Source organism: Pleurodeles waltl, chromosome 10, assembly GCF_031143425.1.
Source record: "Pleurodeles waltl isolate 20211129_DDA chromosome 10, aPleWal1.hap1.20221129, whole genome shotgun sequence".
In the NCBI taxonomy this organism is placed as follows: domain Eukaryota; kingdom Metazoa; phylum Chordata; class Amphibia; order Caudata; family Salamandridae; genus Pleurodeles; species Pleurodeles waltl.
In genome coordinates, this window is record NC_090449.1 from 35,111,824 (window position 1) to 35,129,748 (window position 17,925).

At 47.0% G+C, this 17,925-nt stretch overlaps 1 long non-coding RNA gene across 1 annotated transcript in view; it reads right to left on the minus strand.

Annotated features, from left to right (window-relative positions):
• Positions 1-5,729, minus strand: part of LOC138260998 (uncharacterized) — a 111,250-nt gene extending 105,521 nt beyond the window's left edge. Inside the window, exon 1 of the long non-coding RNA XR_011199038.1 lies at positions 5,599-5,729. This is a non-coding gene — a long non-coding RNA (uncharacterized lncRNA). The remainder of the gene's footprint in view (positions 1-5,598) is intronic.
• Positions 5,730-17,925: the final 12,196 nt, after the last annotated feature.

Genomic DNA, 17,925 nt, shown 5'->3' on the forward strand with positions numbered 1-17,925 from the left:
GCTAAGTTTGGGTCCAAGTTGGTGCAATCTATTGGCTTTGTTGAGGCCTTTTAGCCATATTATGCAGTGTAGGAGGGATGGTGCAAGAAACAATTACAGAGCAAGCAAAAACATGGGAGGGAGTGGCAGGGATGGGGCAAGCAACAATGCAGAAGAGTATTGGGTGGGCCACAGGGCAAGCAACAATGTGGGCCTGGGTAGGAGGAGTAAGACTGGCAACAATGTGGGAGGGGCAGGAGGTGCAGGGCTAGCAACAACTCAGGACGGGCCGTAGGGATGGCACAAGCAGTAGGGTGAGCCTGGGTAGTAGGGGCAAGGCGGACAACAAAGTGGGAGAGGCAGGAGGCATGGGGCTAGCAACAACTCAGGACAGGCCATAGGGATGGGACAAGCAATAATGTGGGCCTGGGTAGGAGGCGCAAGACAGGTAACAATATGGGAGGGGCAGGAGGCACTGGGCTAGGAACAACTCAGGACGGGCCATAGGGACGGGACAAGCAATAATAATGGGGCAAGTAAAGGCGAGGCAAGCAACAACGCAGGATGGTGCGGGAGTAATGAGACAAACAATAATGTGGGAGGGTGGTGGGAGGAACATGGCAATCGACAACAACGGGTAAGAAAGCAATGCGGGAGGGGGTGGGTACAAGCAAAAACACAGGAGGTGGCAAGCAACAATGTGGAGCTGGATGGGCAGGACACAGGCGACAAGCAAATGCACTCTTATGGAGTACTCCAACTGAAAGAAAAAAGTAGCTCTGAAAGCGCAAACACTGGAAGTACAATTGGCAAGGAAGCAGTACTTGGGACATGCTCCATGGCAGCAACAAACACACTAAATGGAAGTGAAGTTGGCATACACTGATCAAAGAGAAGCAAGGAAATGAAAGTGACAATGAAGCCAACCAATTGTAAACAATGGATGGGCTCTAAGCCTCCTATAAGTAAGTAAAATGTCTTGCAAGAGACAGTGCATATGCAGTCTCAGGTGAAACCTAAAAAATTGTTAAAGCACTCTACTGTCCTTGGGCCAAGTTTGCACTATAGAAATCTGCTGTGTGCTAAATAAATGTGATAGAGGACTCCTGCTCGGTTTTACAAAGCGTATCTTCACCAAATAGCCAAAGGCTTCTACTTTGTGACACTCATGCTACTCACACTCCTCACGTTATGCTTTCCCTCCAATGACTGTCTCTTTTCATTCTTTCTGCTTTGGCAGTCTAATTAGTAGCTCTCTCTCTCTCAAGCTGGGCAACGGCAGGAGTTGTGATGGTTAGACATATTTCCTTAGGCGAATTACCACATTTTTGCTTAGGTAGTTTCAAGAGGAAGTGAGACTGAGTTTCTGCTCAAGGACTCTCCAGCTGCTACACTCCCTCCCAGTTCACATGTAATATTAATGCTTCCAGGCCCTAAGTGAGGACTCAGCATAGACCTGAAGTTCAAGGTTTACATGAGTGAGATCAAAGGGTTTTAGCTCTAATCCCTGAATGGATTTACACCAAATTTGGCAGAAAGCTAGACCGGGGTCCACTACAGTGCTTTTAGTATTTTGGTGAGAATCCATTCAGTAGTGTCAGACTTTTTCCCTTTTGCAGGGTCGCCTCCAATGTTTTTGCCTCCTTTCTCCTATTTTTTCTGACCTGTTTTTGTTGGCTTTAGGACTCTGGGCACCTTACCACTGTTAACCAGTGCTAAAGTGCATATGCTGTCTGTGTATATTGTATTGTTGATTGGTTTTTCCATGATTGGCATATTTGATTTACTAGTAAGTCCCAGGTAAAGTGGACTAGAGATGCCCAGGGCCTGTAAATCAAATGCCACTATTGGGCCTGCAGCACTGGTTGTGCCACCCACATTAGTAGCCCCGTAAACATGGCTCAGACCTGCCACTGCAGTGTCTGGGTGCGCAGTTTTAAACTGCCAATTCTACTTCGCAAGTGTACCTACTTGCCAGGCCTAAACCTTCCCTTTTACTACATGTAAGGCACCCCTAAGGTAGGCCCTAGGTAGCCCCATGGGCAGGTTGCAGTGTATGTGAAAGGTGGGACATGTACTTATGTGTTTTACATGTCCTGACAGTGAAATACTGCCAAATTTGGTTTTCACTGTTGCAAGGCCTATCTCTCTAATAGGTTAACATGGGGGCTGCCTTTAAATATTATTAAAGCGCAGATTCCCTTGTTGTGTAAGCATTTTAGCTATAATTGTACAGATGTTATTTTAGCAAACTAGGCCTGCCACTGTGCACTTTAACCTAGATATATTGTATTCAGCTTTGTTTTATTATTTTAACATTAGCCACATTTGCGTTCTTGTTTTATTTTCTCTATCCAGCTGTTCTTAGCCTAGGTCAGCACTGCGTTCTTAAACAAGACATTTTTCTCACTCTGTGCTTTTCTCAAGGCTGCAGTAAGATAGGTTGCCGGCAAAAGTGGTACGCTTTGTCTCTAATGTTCACAGAAACATACACACTCTTATGTGGGGTCCTTTCTTGGAACATCAGCTGTTTTATTATAAAAACACTACTTTGACCCATATACGTTAGAGGGAGATTCCAGCCAGATGACCACGACTGTATGCCGATTGCTGATTGCTTCGCTACAGCTGCTTGTGAAGACTACAGGCTTCTTGCTCAGGTATGAGGGATGATGTCTTCCCAGGGAGAACTTGAAGGGCAGAACTAGAGCATAACATGCAGAGCTCTAACATAGCTTAGGTAGAAACTATCCCTACAAACCTTTGTGACAATATGGTAGCATTATTCTTGTATTTTACTCTCCTTGTCACAATTTTAATCTTATTGTGCTTCATCGTCCTAGTTATTGCAATACATGCTTTATTATCTAAGATGCAGTCACTTCAATAAAACCTATTTGAACTTTACTCTGCCTCTGATTGTCCTTGCATACGTGAGACTGATGTAACTGAGAGAAACGGATGAGATCTGAGTGACCACGATTCCCCTAAGGAGTTGTGTATGTCATGCACCCAGTTGCCTCAATCATCCCTGCTCTTGGGTGGAGATGAGGCACTGCTAGTTAGCCGTAACAAACCCGGATTAGGCCAACAGGTGTCACCTGGTGTGGGTTCAGACTCAGTCCCCCGCAGTACAAGTGATTCTGTCACCCGAATCCAGTAGTCTCATTAGGAGAATGATAACCTACGTGACACCCTTTGGGAGCAGATAGAAATTTTGAGTTTAGGGTCTCTGAACTCACAATTTAAAAATACATATTTTATTGAAGTTGGTTTTTAAATTGTCTGTTTGAAAATGCCACTTTTAGAAAGTAGGCATTTTCTTGCTTAAACCATTCTGTGACTGCCTGTTTGTGGATTCCCTGTCTGTGTCAGTTTGACAGGTGGGCTGTTTACACCTATCTCTAGACAGTGACACACTGGGAGCTAGGGTGTAGCCTCCATATCCTGATGAGCCATCTGTGCTAGGAGGGAGGGGAGGAGTGGTCACTTACACCTGAAAGGGCTGTGCCTGCCCTCATACAATGCAATCTCCAACCCCCTGGCGTGTGTCTGGTGCCTGGCTTCGGCAAGGCAGAATCTTGAAAACAACAGGGACTTCTCTTTGAAGTAGGCCTACTTCAACGGCAGAAATGAGTATAAGAAGAGGACTCAAAACCCCTGAAAATTGGATCACTTCTGAAACCAAGAGGAACCTCTGCCAAGGAGAAGAGCTGAAGAGGAGTGCTGCCCCTGCCTGTGACTGTGCTTTGTTAGGCTATCCTGCAGTTGCTGCTTCTGCCTGTGAAAGGGAACAAAGACTGCACTTTGTTGTGCATTCTTGCTTGAGAAGAATCTCCAAGGGCTTGAACTGAGCTTGCCTCCTGTTGTTAAAGACTCAGGGCCATCAAAGACTTCCCCTGCCAGCACCTGGACTTTCTGCTGAGACCCATGCCAAGTGGTGCCCTATCCAGTTCCTGGGCCCTTGAAAGGTGAAGCTGGCAAAGACTGAAAATCCACACACAGACCACCGTGAGGGTAATTTTTCGACACACCTTCCGTGATACGGTTGATAAACGACGCACCGCCAGCTTTGTGGCTGAAATCAATGCTTCACCTGCATTGCGGCTGGAAGATCGGCGCAACACGGCTAGAGAAATGATACGCAACACCCCCTAACGGAGGCTGATAACAACGTAAACCCCACGCAGCGCGGTTTCGTGATACCATGCACCCGGATTTTCAACGCAACATCGCTGGGTGCAGAAAAACAACATAAAACATGCCCAGACCCGAGGTGCCCATCCGGATTGCCGCATCGCTCTCTTGCAGGAGAGAAGAAACGACGCACGCTGACCTGATCGGAGGAGGAACGGCGCATGGTCTCGCTTGCGAGTGAGAAATCGATGCATCACTGGCCTTTTCTGATGGACACTCACCCGTGCAATGTTATTTTGATGCTACCCAGCTACGTTTGTGCGGTAACAGCGTTCTCACTGTTTTCTAAGGATTAAGACTCTTATTCTTTGAAAATTCATATATTGACTTATGTATGTTGGATTTTTGTCATTTTGGCCTTGTTTTGTTTAATTATTGCCTATTTTTCTAAACTGGTGTGGTGTCCATTTTATAGTGTTTTCACTGTATTACTGTGTGTGTTGGTACAAATACTTTACACATTGCTTCTGAAGTTAAGCCTGCCTGCTCGTGCCAAGCTACCAAGGGGGTGAGCGGGGGTTAGCTGAGGGTGATTCTCCTTTACCCTGACTAGAGTGAGGGTCCTTGCTTGGACAGGGGATAACTTGACTGCCGACCAAAGACCCCATTTCTAACAAGTAGTTTTGGAGTAATTAAAGTTAAAAAATAATTGTATGTTTCACACAGGTGTGGCTCTGTGGACCACACAGATCTCGAGGTCTGACTGGTTGCCGCCACATCAACAAGGATGTGATGGCAGCTGTCCTAGGACTCAGGACTCAGTCTTGAGTCCAACAAAAAAAGTAAACAAAAGATGTAAGGGGGCAGCATAGGAATGTGCTAGGCCTGGTGGAAGGAATTCTGCAGCAAATTTGGAGAGGACCCACAAAATTAAAATTTCAAAAAAGTGTGGACTAGAAACTACAACTCCCCACCAAGCACCCAAGGGTGGGCCAGTCCCCAGTTGGCCGCACAATATTTTAATTATGGGAGGGGGTGCATGTCCCCTCTCCCTGAGCCTCTGGGGGGCCCATCCTCCGGGGCTGAATGAATAGAAAGGGGAGGAGGATGTGCTGCTCCCTTCACCGAGCCTTAATAGGCCCCAGGATCCCATCACCTGGGGCCCATGTTACATTAAAGAAAAGGAGGCGCGTTTCCCTCCTCCCTGAGCCATAACAGGTATCAGGGACCCCATCCCATGGGGCTCATCTTAAATTAAAGTGGAGGTGAGTGTACGCACCCTCTCCCCAAGCGGCTAAAGGTCCCAGAGACCTCATCTCTCGGGGGGGGGGGGGGGGCTCAATCACTGTGTCCCTGGGAGCCTACCCTGGGTAAACGGTAGTTTCCCTGCCCCCAAGGGCGCAGGCATGGAAATGTATGTTTGCTCACACCTGGAGAGAGAATTTTCAAAGCTCCCGCCAGGTGGAAGCTGACACGCCTTACCTGGCTGCAGGAACGAGGGCAGACGGGATCTTGGGGGTTCAATGCAAGCAGGTGGGATCTCGTCGTCCCTGTAAAATGTACAACTCCTAATGCACAGCATTCAGTTTCTCCACATGGTCATTCTCACTCTTTAACTGACGCACCAGTGTGGTCTCGTCACAAGCACTATCGTGGCATAGGATGTGGAGGAAGAGAGGGGATGACTTGTGCTGACGCAGGGCCCTCCTCCGTGCAGGTACCAGGAGGTCGGTGCCAGCGATCACTTCCTGCTCACGCGGTCATGCACGCGCCGGTCACGCCCTGACAGCAGCGTGACACGATGGTGTGTGCGTGACGCCCGACTTAACACGAGGTGTGGGGGGTCGAACCTCCTAGAGGCGGCCGTGTGCTCAGAGCCGGGGAACACGGAGCCAGGCTCTTGGGCGACAGCACACACTTCCGAGCTCTTCTAGGTGCGGGACCACCTGGACCTCACAAGAGAGACCACCTGAGGTCCAAGACATGCACTTACACTGAAAGGGCAAAACTCTCCCCCACTGAAGCCCTATTCTTCAAACTCCAACTGCAGAACCCAAAACACTTCCCTATTCATCAAACTCACGCTGCAGAACCCAAAACACTTGTTTATTCCGGAGAGACGTGCTTGGAAAAGCAATCAATGTTTGCCCCCCACCTCCCCAAAATCTTCAGGGCTGCTCTTTGCACCACCGAAGTTTGTTGGTAAGCGGATGCACGATTTAAATTTATGTTGCAAATTCACAGTTGTTTTGCAATAACATGAACTGAAACACGTGGAAAGAGGAAGGAACAGATTGAAAAGGATTTTCACCCCCACCGCGCCCCACCCCACATCCCACACTCAAAACAACCAAGGAGGTTATAAGGTGCTAGACAATGAACCAATACGTGGAAGCAGCACAGGGCTCATAAGTGGTGTAGTGAAATAATTAATGTATAATACATATATACATTATGGGTAATTTAACATTTTATTCAAGCATAAATTGATCCGGAATTAGAAATTATTTCGCATTAAAGGATTCTCACTCCAGTGTCGACGTTTCGTCCCACAGATAATTTACAGCGGGTCTCCTCAGGACAAAAAATCCATCCGACAAAGCACCTCTCAGCAGTATATATCTCGCATTTGTAGAGGTCTCAACCAGTCCCAGCAGCATTCCTGGCTCCGACGATTCAATCGAGAGGGCGCGAGGCTGGTTTGCTGAGACGTCCGATTGATTTGGAGCTGAGACTGAGGTTGCAGGGACACGCGTTCCAACCTCCTGGGTTCTTTTGACCGAGTCCCATGGCATCACTTGTTCTATGTTTTGATATACCCAGGCTCTGTTGGTTGGGAAGGCTGGTGGATGGTCCTGTGTATTTGTCAAGGGGCACCTGAGTCCTCAGGGTGGTAACACACGGGGGGTGAGAGGCTAGCCTGAGCTTGCCACTAAGTTGGAGCCCGGACATATGACTGCCTGATTGCTCAGTGGACCAATGCACACACTGCAGGGATCTGTGTTTCATCCCCATAGCCGCAGGCTCCAATCATGATGCGTCCACTCAGCATTTCATCCTCCTGAAGCAGATGAAATGAGTATGACTGAGTTGGGTAGGAATGAGTACCTGTCATTCAGCACCAAGATGGCGAAACTGTGTGCTGTACACACACATTATGGTATAGGGTGAACAGGTGAGAGGAGTCCAGTGTTTTGGGGGTGCAAAGGTGGGCGGGTGTGCTGTATGGGTGCCAGTCTGAGGTCCTCAGTTCTTGACGCGGGGCCAGCATCACCAACCAATGGCCCTTAAAGTCCGCATTTTGTACTGTTGGATGATTTATATAAATAACAAACATATAGAGGTGTCACAAATAATCCAGAGAGTAGCCTTCAGCACCTGTGAATGTCCATGGTAGATTTCCAGGGATTGTATTATGGAATATCGAGCATAGGAATGTTGTGGTATCAGAACATCGTGGACAAAATATGGAAAGGCAAGTGCATATAGAGAAGTATAGATTTACTATTTGTACCTACACACCTATGTACAATATATATATATATATATATATATATATATATATATATATATATATATATATATATAAAATGGAGTAAGTACAGAAAATCTATAGCTACCTGTTGATGTTTCGACATCGATAAACTGGTCACAGTATTTCGGGCCATAGAACCATGTCGGAATTGCGGGGCGCATCTTTCCAGGGAGACTCACATTACTAACACTGGTGGGAATAGTGTGGGAAGTGTGATGCAAATATGTATCTGTGTGCTTGAGGTTTTTTTGTTTATCCAGGTGGAAAATGTTGTTTTTCCACTGGTGGAAACCTTTCCCGCCACACCCTTATTAAATATTAAGATGTTAATTCTCCAAAACGCACTTACTCCCGTCTAAGAGGCTTATGCCTACCACTTGCCTGGGATTTGTAACTAATTACAAGTTTATGAGCTTATGCAGGTACCCTAAAAAGTCAACAACCCCTTCCCCCAATACTGGCAATGGTATTTCTCTAACCCCATGTAAACCTTTTGATCGTAAGATTGCAAGATAATTTGTGCCAATCAAAATGTATAATTTACAGATGCAGAGTGGCCATGTTCTACAGCCGTGTCCAGCTCAGGTGTGCAGTTGTGAACTGGGGCCAGAGTCCACGGTGGTCCCTCACTGCTCACTTGTAAAGGCAAACGTTATTGGCCCCATCATTCATTTGCCTTATTTTACGTGTTTCATTTGTGTCAGTGAGGCATCCTCTGGGGCAGCGTCATCGCCTGGCAGAGTCCACTCTGCAGCCTTCAGAGGGTACACAGGTAGGGTGACCAGATCTTTAGGAGCAAAAAACGGGACAGGTCAGACATAAAAGAAGGACTAAAGACTTTACTTTCACTTTTGTATCAGACCTGTCCCGTGTTTTTTTTTTTTTTGCGTAGCTTTGTGAATGTGTGCCTATACAGGTGTGTGTATATGTATGTATATATATACACACACATATATATACACACACACACACATTTAAAAGACTACATATAAAATTAGCTATGGTTTGACCTTCACCCTGCAGGCCCAACCCGCCCCCACCCACCTCTCTCTGCTCCCCACTCCGTCTTTCTGCTAAGACCAGACAGGGGACTGTGTTGCCTGACAGTAACAGATAAATTACTTTAATTATTTCATACTTTGTAGGCGTTTTTAACTTATGCTTCTAGGTGATCCGACCTTTGCCCCAAAAACCGAAACACTTACTTAAAATTAAGAGAAGCGTCGGGACACCGGAACAGTTCTAAAAAAACGCTGGACTGTCCTGGGAAGTCCGGACGTCTGGTCACCCTATACAGGTGTAATCCCGAGGACTGTAACTAAGGAGTGAGGACTGTAACCGAGGACTGCACAGTGAGGAAACAAACCAGGGGCCCAGCCCTCAGTGCCTGGTTCTCGCACTTCACTTCTAGCCACTTTGATTCATTTCACGTCACTTCCGTTCTGTCCACCGGTTCCGGTACAACATGTTCTGCCCGCTTCTAACGCCAGTGGCATGTGTTTGCCCTACACCCTGACACTGGTAGGATCTGTGCTGCCTGCTCGTGTTCGAAGCATTGTTATAGCGCGCGTCCAGGCACTGGTATCGCCTCGTAGCGCTAGAAGAGATCAGGGTGCTATTCTAAGATGGCTCCGTGATTCTCGCCCATCCCATGCCGATGGAAGTCCTCCACTGAGGGACAACTGAGTCCCTGGCACCTTGGCAGCAGTCCGCTTCACAGTCCAGGAGCGTGAACTGGAGCATTTCCCAGAATAAATGAAGGGGCTTATTTAAGAGCCCCTAGCGCCTCCTTGCGCCACATTAGCATATTTGTTTACGCTAATGTGGCCCAACAAGGCCAAAATCACTGTGCCAAATTTACAAAGTGGCGCAATGCATGCATTGCGCCACTTTAGAACCCTTTGCACTACATCATGCCTGCGCCTGGCATAATGTATGCAAAGGGGGCGTTCCCCTGTTAGGGGGACTGAACAAATGGCACAAAGAAATCTAAAAAATTTCTTTGCATAATTTTTTCAGCACTTCTAAGGTCTGCTCTGAGCAGGCGTTAAAAGGAGGCACACCGTTGCTTACCATGGGCCTCAATGGGTTTTGCAGGATTAGCGTCAACATTTGTGAGGCTAATCCTGCTAAACTCCGAACTAGCATCATAAATTTTGCCGCTAGTTTCCCTCACTACTGCCATGGTGCGGCGCACATATGGTGGTGTTAGGCGGGTGCTAAGGGGTGCTAGAAAAGTGGTGCTGCACTATCAGGCCTGAAGTTTTTGAGAAATGAAGTTTGTACTTTGGCCCCCGCTAGGTCAAGCTCCTTGCCAGCTTGCATGATGAGTTTTCAGTCCCTGGTTAGTAGTAGTAGTGTGGTTGTAAGGAAATGCCTCCTTGGCATGGTTACCCCCGACTTGTTGCCTTTTGTTGATGCCAGTTATGATTGAACGTGTGCTGGGACCCTGCTAACCAGGCCCCAGCACCAGTGTTCTTTTCCTAAACTGTACCTCTGTTCCCACAATTGGCACAGCCCTGGCATCCAGATAAGTCCCTTGTAAATGGTACCCCTGGTACCAAGGGCCCTGATGCCAGGGAAGGTCTCTAAGGGCAGCAGCATGTCTTATGCCACCCTGGGGTCCCCTCACTCAGCACATGCACACTGCCTCACAGCTTGTGTGTGCTGGTGGGGAGAAAATGACTAAGTCGACATGGCTCTCCCCACACTGTGCCATGCCCACCTCTCACTGCATGTGGCATAGGTAAGTCACCCCTCTAGCAGGCCTTACAGCCCTAAGGCAGGGTGCACTTTACCACAGGTGAGGGCATATGTGCATGAGCACTATGCCCCTACAATGTCTAAGCAAAACCTTAGACATTGTAAGTGCAGGGTAGCCATAAGAGTATATGGTCTGGGAGTATGTCAAACACAAACTCCACAGCACCATAATGGCTACACTGAAATCTGGGAAGTTTGGTATCAAACTTCTCAGCACAATAAATGCACACTGATGCCTGTGTGGGATTTATTGTGAAATGCACCCAGAGGCATCTTAGAGATGCCCCCTGAATACCAGTCTGACTCCTAGTGCTAGGCTGACCAGTTTCTGCCAGCCAGCCACAACCAGACGAGTTTCTGGCCACATGGGGTGAGTGCCTTTGTCACTCTGTGGCCAGGAACAAAGCCTGTACTGGGTGGAGGTGCTTCTCACCTCTCGCTGGAGGAACTTTAACACCTGGTAGTGAGCCTCAAAGGCTCATGCCTTTTGTTACAGCACCCCAGGGCATCCCAGTTAGTTGAGATGCCAGCCCCTCTGGCCACAGCCCCCTCTTTTGGCAGCAAGGCCGGAGGAGATAATGAGAAAAACAAGGAGGAGTCACCTACCAGCCAGGAAAGCCCCTAAGATGCCCTGAGCTGAGGTGACCCCTGCCTTTAGAAATCCTCCATCTTGAGTTTGGAGGATTCCCCCAATAGGAATAGGGATGTTCAATGTTCCCCCCTCCCCTCAGGGAGGAGGCACAAAGAGGGTGTAGCCACCCTTAAGGACAGTAGCCATTGGCTACTGCCCCCCCAGACCTAAACACACCCCTAAAGTCAGTATTCAGGGGCGACCCTGAACCCAGGAAATCAGATTCCTGCAACCTGAAGAAAGAAGGACTGCTGACCTGAAAGCCCCACAGAGACGACGGCGACAACAACTGACTTGGCCCCAGCCCTACCGGCCTGTCTCTAGACTCAAAGAACCTGCACAGCGACGCATCCGACAGGGACCAGCGACCTCTGAGGACTCAGAGGACTGCCCTGAACCTAAAGGATCACAAAACTCCCGAGAACTTCAGCACTGTTCAGAACCTGCAACAACTTTGCAACAAAGAAGCAACTTTTAAAGAGACTCTACCTTCCCACCAGAAGCGTGAGACTTCACACTCTGCGCCCGACACCCCCGGCTCGAGTTCAGGAAAACCAACACTGCAGCGACGACTCCAAGGGGACTCCAACGACGTGGACACCCTGAGTCGACCCCCTGCACCCCCACAGCGACCCTCTGCAGATAGGATCCAGAGGCTCCCCCTGACCGCGACTGCATGGTAACAAAAGAACCCGAAGCTTGGACCAAGCACTGCACCCGCAGCCCCCAGGACCGAGAGGAAACAACTACCAGTGTAGGAGTGACCAGCAGGCGGCCCTCATCCTAGCCCAGCCGGTGGCTGGCCCGAGAAGCCCCCCTGTGCCCTGCATGCATCCCCTAAGTGACCCCCCCGGTCCCTCCATTGCTTTCAATAGCAAACCCGATGCCTACTTTGCCTACTGCACCTGGCCGCCCCTGTGCAACTGAGGGTGTGTTTTGTGGGCTTGTGTGTGTCCCCCCCATTGCTCTACAAAACCCCACTGGTCTGCTCCCAGAGGACGCAGGTACTTACCTGTAAGCAGACTAGGACCGGAGCACCCCTGTTCTTCATAGGCAGCTATGTGTTTTGGGCCCTCCTTTGACCTCTGCACCTGACTGGCCCTGTGTTGCTGGTGCGGTGACTTTGGGGTTGCCATGAACCCCCAACGGTGGACTGCCTATGCCAAGGAGACTGACTGTGTAAGTGCTTTACTTACCTGAGAGACTTAAACAAACGTACCTCCCCCTGGGATTTTGATTTTTGCAGTGTCCACTTTTAAAATAGCTTATTGCCATTTTAACCACAACTGTGTGTACTACTGTTAAGATCAAAGTTCTATACTTACCTGTGTGACATACCTTGCATTTTATGTACTTATCTCAAATCTTGAATTTTGTGGTTCTAAAATAAATTAAGAAAATATATTTTTCAATATAAAAACTATTGGCCTGGAGTTAAGTTTTTGAGTGTGTTCCTCATTTATTGCCCATGTGTGTACAACAAATGCTTAACACTACCCTCTGATAAGCCTACTGCTCAACCACACTACCACAAAATAGAGCATTAGTATTATCTAATTTTGCCACCATCAACCTCTAAGGGGAACCCTTGGACTCTGTGCACACTATCTCTGACTTTGAGATGGCATATACAGAGCCTACTTCCTACAGTAGTCTTTCAATGGAAGGCACTACAGCCCAAATTTAAGAAGGCCTAGCGCCACATTAGTGTCATTTTTGTGACGCTAATGTGGCGTTAGGCTTACAAAATGGCCGCGCCATATGTACAAAGTGGCACAATGCATGGATTGGGCCACTTTGTAACCCATTGTGCAACATTATGCCTGTACCCGGCATAATGTATGCAAGGGGGGGGCAAAAAAATGACGCAAAGAAATCTAAAAGATTTCTTTGCACCATTTTTTGCGGCATTTTTAACGCCTGCACAGAGCAGGTGTTAAAAGGAGGCACACCATTATTTATAACGGGCCTCAATGTGCTTTGCAGGATTAGCATAAAAAATGTTTACGCTAATCCTGCAAAGCGCCAAACTAGCGTTATTTTTTACACAAGTTCACTAACTACCAATAAGATGCACCATATCTTTAATACGACGAACACATGGTGGCGCTAGGGGGGCGCTAAGAGGCGCAAGAACAGTGACGCTAAAATCTGCCCCAACCTTTCTAAAGACTTCTAGGGCCTATAGGCTCTGAGTGGAATAGTGCTACAGCCTATTTCATTAATTGAGCAAAGCTTGTAAAGTTGTTCACTTGAACTTTTCCAAGAAAGGTGCAGTGTGGGGAAATTAGTTTAGTTTTCCTCCACAAAGAAAGTTTTATTTTTTGTTGTTTTTCACTTTGTTTTTCGGAGAACGTTGGAATGTTTTTAAGGTGCTTTCATTTATTTCTTTAGAGAAAGTAGCAACGCTTGTAAGGTCACTAAGTTTAGTTCTTAAAAGAAATGAGCTGTGTTTCTAGAGAAGAGACTTTGGGCCTGATTTAGAGATTGGCGGATGGGGTGACTCCGGTGCAAAATATCCCGTTCGCTGTAGTATGATTCCATTACATCCTATGGACATCGTAATATGGCAGATGGGATATCTGTCAAGTTTGTGATGGAGTAACCCGTCAGCCATACTCTAAATTAGGCCCTGTGGGCCTGATTTAGAAGTTGGTGGATGTCCCGTCCACTGAAATCTAAATCTCTTTGGATATAATGGGTTTTATATTTTGGCGGACGACACATTCGTCACCGCTGAGATGCAGTAACCCGTCCACCAAGTTCTACGTCAGGTCCTTTGTCTTTTTATAGGAAGGTGCAGCCTTTATAAATTGTTTTAGTTTACATTTTCTATGAAAGGTTCAATGTATGTAAAATACTTCGGGACTTTAGGACTGGGAGGGCTTCCAGAGATGCAGGCCCGGCTCTCTTCTACTCCTGTGAAACATTTATGAGCTGCCTGAGAACATCATGCTTTGGGATAAACGCTCAGCGGATTGGAAATGCTCGGCCTGTCCTCATGCATTAGTGACAAAGGAACTGAAGACAAGCTTCCCTCCCTCTGGAAGGAGCCTGGCTGTCTGGAAAGAAATATCTCCGTGCCAGGACCAGACCATGTGGAAGGGAGAGGGCTCAGCGGAAAGGCACAGGGTACCATGGACACCCATGGCCCTGGTCCGCCACCCCTTCTCTTCCAGAAGTGGAACACCACAAGGGTGGTCCTTTAAACATGGATACATGGTTTCTTTTTTTCTGGAACATATTTTATTGTTTTGTAGAACAAAAAAAAGAAACATACACGCATTAATCCCACAATACACCCACAATCCCAGTACAGTGTGCTCAGCGAACCAGCCACTGACCTCCTAGCAAACAACCTTTTAGCAAAAGGTCCTGGCAACTTCCTGGATGTCGACCTCCCAGTCCCTCTTCTGCATCTGGCATCATTTTGGCAGGGGCCCATCTCCTGCAGCATAATGAAAGCCATCTGCCAAGCTGTGATATGCCGTCCAGTGCCCCCAAACTATTTCAAATTTCTCCGGGCAACCCCATCTTTCATACACCACTCTCTCTGCCTCTGTGCATCGATTCATTCCCTCCTGCCACATGAACCTCATGGTTGTGGTATTTCACCCCCCTCCCCCAGCACCTGGTCTGACCGTGTTTAGCTACAACAAAGCTCAAGGTGCATTCAACCTTTCCTCCTGTAGACATAGTGGACATACGCCTGTCTCCCCATAGCCATGCGGTTCACTGTGAGCCAGTGACCCCATTCATTTAGGAAGTAAACCTGTGCTGGCCTGTGACATGCCCTAATATCCAGGAGTGTCACTCCCTCATTATACACAGACCTGTATAGTGTCCTCAGGGTTACCTTTGGGGCATTGCCATCCCGTAACAATGTACAAAGCAACTTAACAATGCTGACAATGTGTCACGGATCGAATATGGGATGTTCTGCATAACATAGATCAGCTCCGGCGGAGTGATCATTTTGTACAGGGAAGCCCTGCCCATGAGAGGGAGTGTCTCTAGTGCTCTACATCCGTATGGAATTCCGTCATGGCCCGTTGGAGTATCCGATCCTGGAAATGCCTGCGATTCATAGTAATCTTGTCGTAGACTCTCGCTGTGGCAACAAGACCGCTGAATTTTGGGGGGCAGCACCGCTGAGCATGGGGGACTGAGTCGGATCCCACACCGCGCGACAGCTGTTGGCCTAACCCTTTCTGGCTAGCTAGCAGCACCTCACCAATACCAGAGGTAGAAGTGATTTGTGGAATCCTATCGCATGGCACTCAGACTCCTCAGGGACGTTTTGGTGTAACAGATCACACCCCTTTCTCTCAGTTACATAAGTCTCATACATGCAAAGACAAAACAGACGCAGGATCTTGGTTCAATACGTTTTATTGAAGCAACTGTGTTCAACATAAAAAGGCACGAATTGCGATTATGAGGATAATGAAACACAGCGTTAAGACAGCAGTGACCAAGAAAGTGAAACACAAGAAGAGTCCCACCATATTGTCACAAATGAAGTGTCTAACATCCTTACCCACTCTACTAAGTTTCTACATGAGAGCAAATAGCAGTGGTAGCCCTCATCCACCCTTCTGGTCCCAAGAAAGAAGCCCAACCCCCAATACCTGTGTTCAGAGGTAAAGAAGAGGCCTGTTAGTCTGCTGAAAGTCCTCCCACGTTGACAAAGAGTAACCAAAAGGTTTCAGCAGAAACTGAAATGACACGCAGCATGAAATGGCAAGCTGGCTGGAATGTCCCCTCTAAGATGTTGTGGGCAGTGTGATGTTTTATAATAACATTACTGTTGGTCTAGGAACTGCCCTGATGTGACAGCACATATTTTTCTGTGAAGGGTGGACAGTGTTCCCTTTGGACCGGCAATACCCAGTACATAACATTTGCAGCCTTGGGTTGAGCACAGGATGAAAATGTTGTGCAACGAAATGAACAATAGATTCTTCATCAAAGGCCAACTGATCAAAATAACAAAAACATCTCCACTAAAATGAAGCTTTGCTAAAATAATAAAAAGAATAAAAGTGAAATGCAATTAGGTGAGAAAGCACAGGCCTCATGCCCAGAGCTAAATAATGTGCGTCTGTAAAAGCTAAAATAACCTCAAGACACCCTCCCCTTTGTTGGTTCAAAGGTGCAGAAGTCTATAATAAAACCTAATACGAAAATCACCTCTCCCTCATTAATTACTAAAAGCAAGCTAAAATATAGCCAATTAGATGAAATGTCAATGTCGACAAGCAAAACAGACCAAAATATGAGCCAAATTAAAAAAGGCAATTTAGAATTTTGCAAAAATCAAACATCAATTAAGGCCAAATGTTAGTAAATCAACAATAATCATGGTCATTTAGAACATCACCAATTAAATCAATCATTATTGAATCCCGGAAAGTAGATGGAAAAAAAACCATGAGTGAGCACACATGTTTTGTTACCTCAGCCATAGCTCCGGCCAAGGCATCAGCACCCTGTGCAGTGCCCGGTGTTGTAGCACCAGAAGCCACTTGATCCATAAAGGATGGCTCTTAGGAAGCTTCCCATAATAATCGCAATATCATTGCGAATCTCTGGTAATGAAACCTCATTGAGAACACCAACAGACCAGCATCCAAAGAAGGTGTGCGTTGCATGGTATTCCAAAAGGCACTACAAGCATCGAAGGACGGGCTGCACACAATTCAGAACCGTTCTGAGTGACAAAGGCCAGTTGGATTCCAGTTCTTCCAGGAATGGTGCTCCAAAATAACGGGATCATACAGTCACGACACAGTTAATCTGGTGGAAGCGCCATCAGTCCTCCTTGTTGAGATGGGGCAGCCATTGCGAAGGAAGAATAGCAACAGTAAAACGCCACTAATTAACACCAAAGTAATGAGGAATCCCCCGAAGACACTCGAAAAAATAGAGTGTATAGCTGAAGGTATCATGCCAAATATAGAGGCGAAAGTGCTGAGAAAACCAGAACCAACAGCCTTAAAGAAGTGGACAATCCCAGCGGTGTTAGACTCGTTAAAAATGTGACCTATTAGTACACTGTAATGTCTTGGAAAGTTTGTATTTAAAAGGGACTGTATCTCTGAGGATGACCTCACCACTTGGAGAGCAGACGTCTTGTGGCAGATATAAGCATCACGTTTTATTTAAACAAAAGAGCCTTCCGCCTGCCCATCTTGTTGAAAATTACATTCGAAGTAGCCATATGAGGCTAAATTTCAGTTACTTTTTTCTCTCTCATGGGGAGAAAAATCACATTTTCCCAACATGTAACAATCTGGGAGACCAAAACTACATAGGCAATTCCGGCTTGCATACCACAATAGCTGATTTCATTCAGCATCACATGCCTCTCTTTCGAGATCAAATGGAATACTGAACAAATCAAAGGGACAGGAACACTCTTCAGATAACAAGCTAAATTTGCAGCTGAATCATTACAGGCTCTGTGCAAGGACAGCTGTTTACAAATCATTGAGGCCCCGATTTAATGGGGCCTAGCACCATCTTAGCGCCTAAGGTGGCCTTTTCCCCGCACCATATTTACAAAGTGGTTCAATGCATGCATTGCACTATTTTGTAACCCTTTGCGCTATATTGTGCTTGCACCAGGCATGCTGTATGCAAAGAGGGTGTTCCCCCAAAAATGGCACAGAGAAATTTCTTTGCGTCACTTTTTTTGGCAATTTTAACGCTCAGAGCAGGCATTTAAACAGGGCGCACCATTGTTTACAATAGCCCCATGTACTGTTCAGGGTTATCACCAGCATTTTGGTGCGAACCCTGAGCACTACAGCAACAGCGTCAGAAGTTCTGACGCTATTGCCCCCTATCCTGCGCCATGGTGCGCCATATTTTAAAT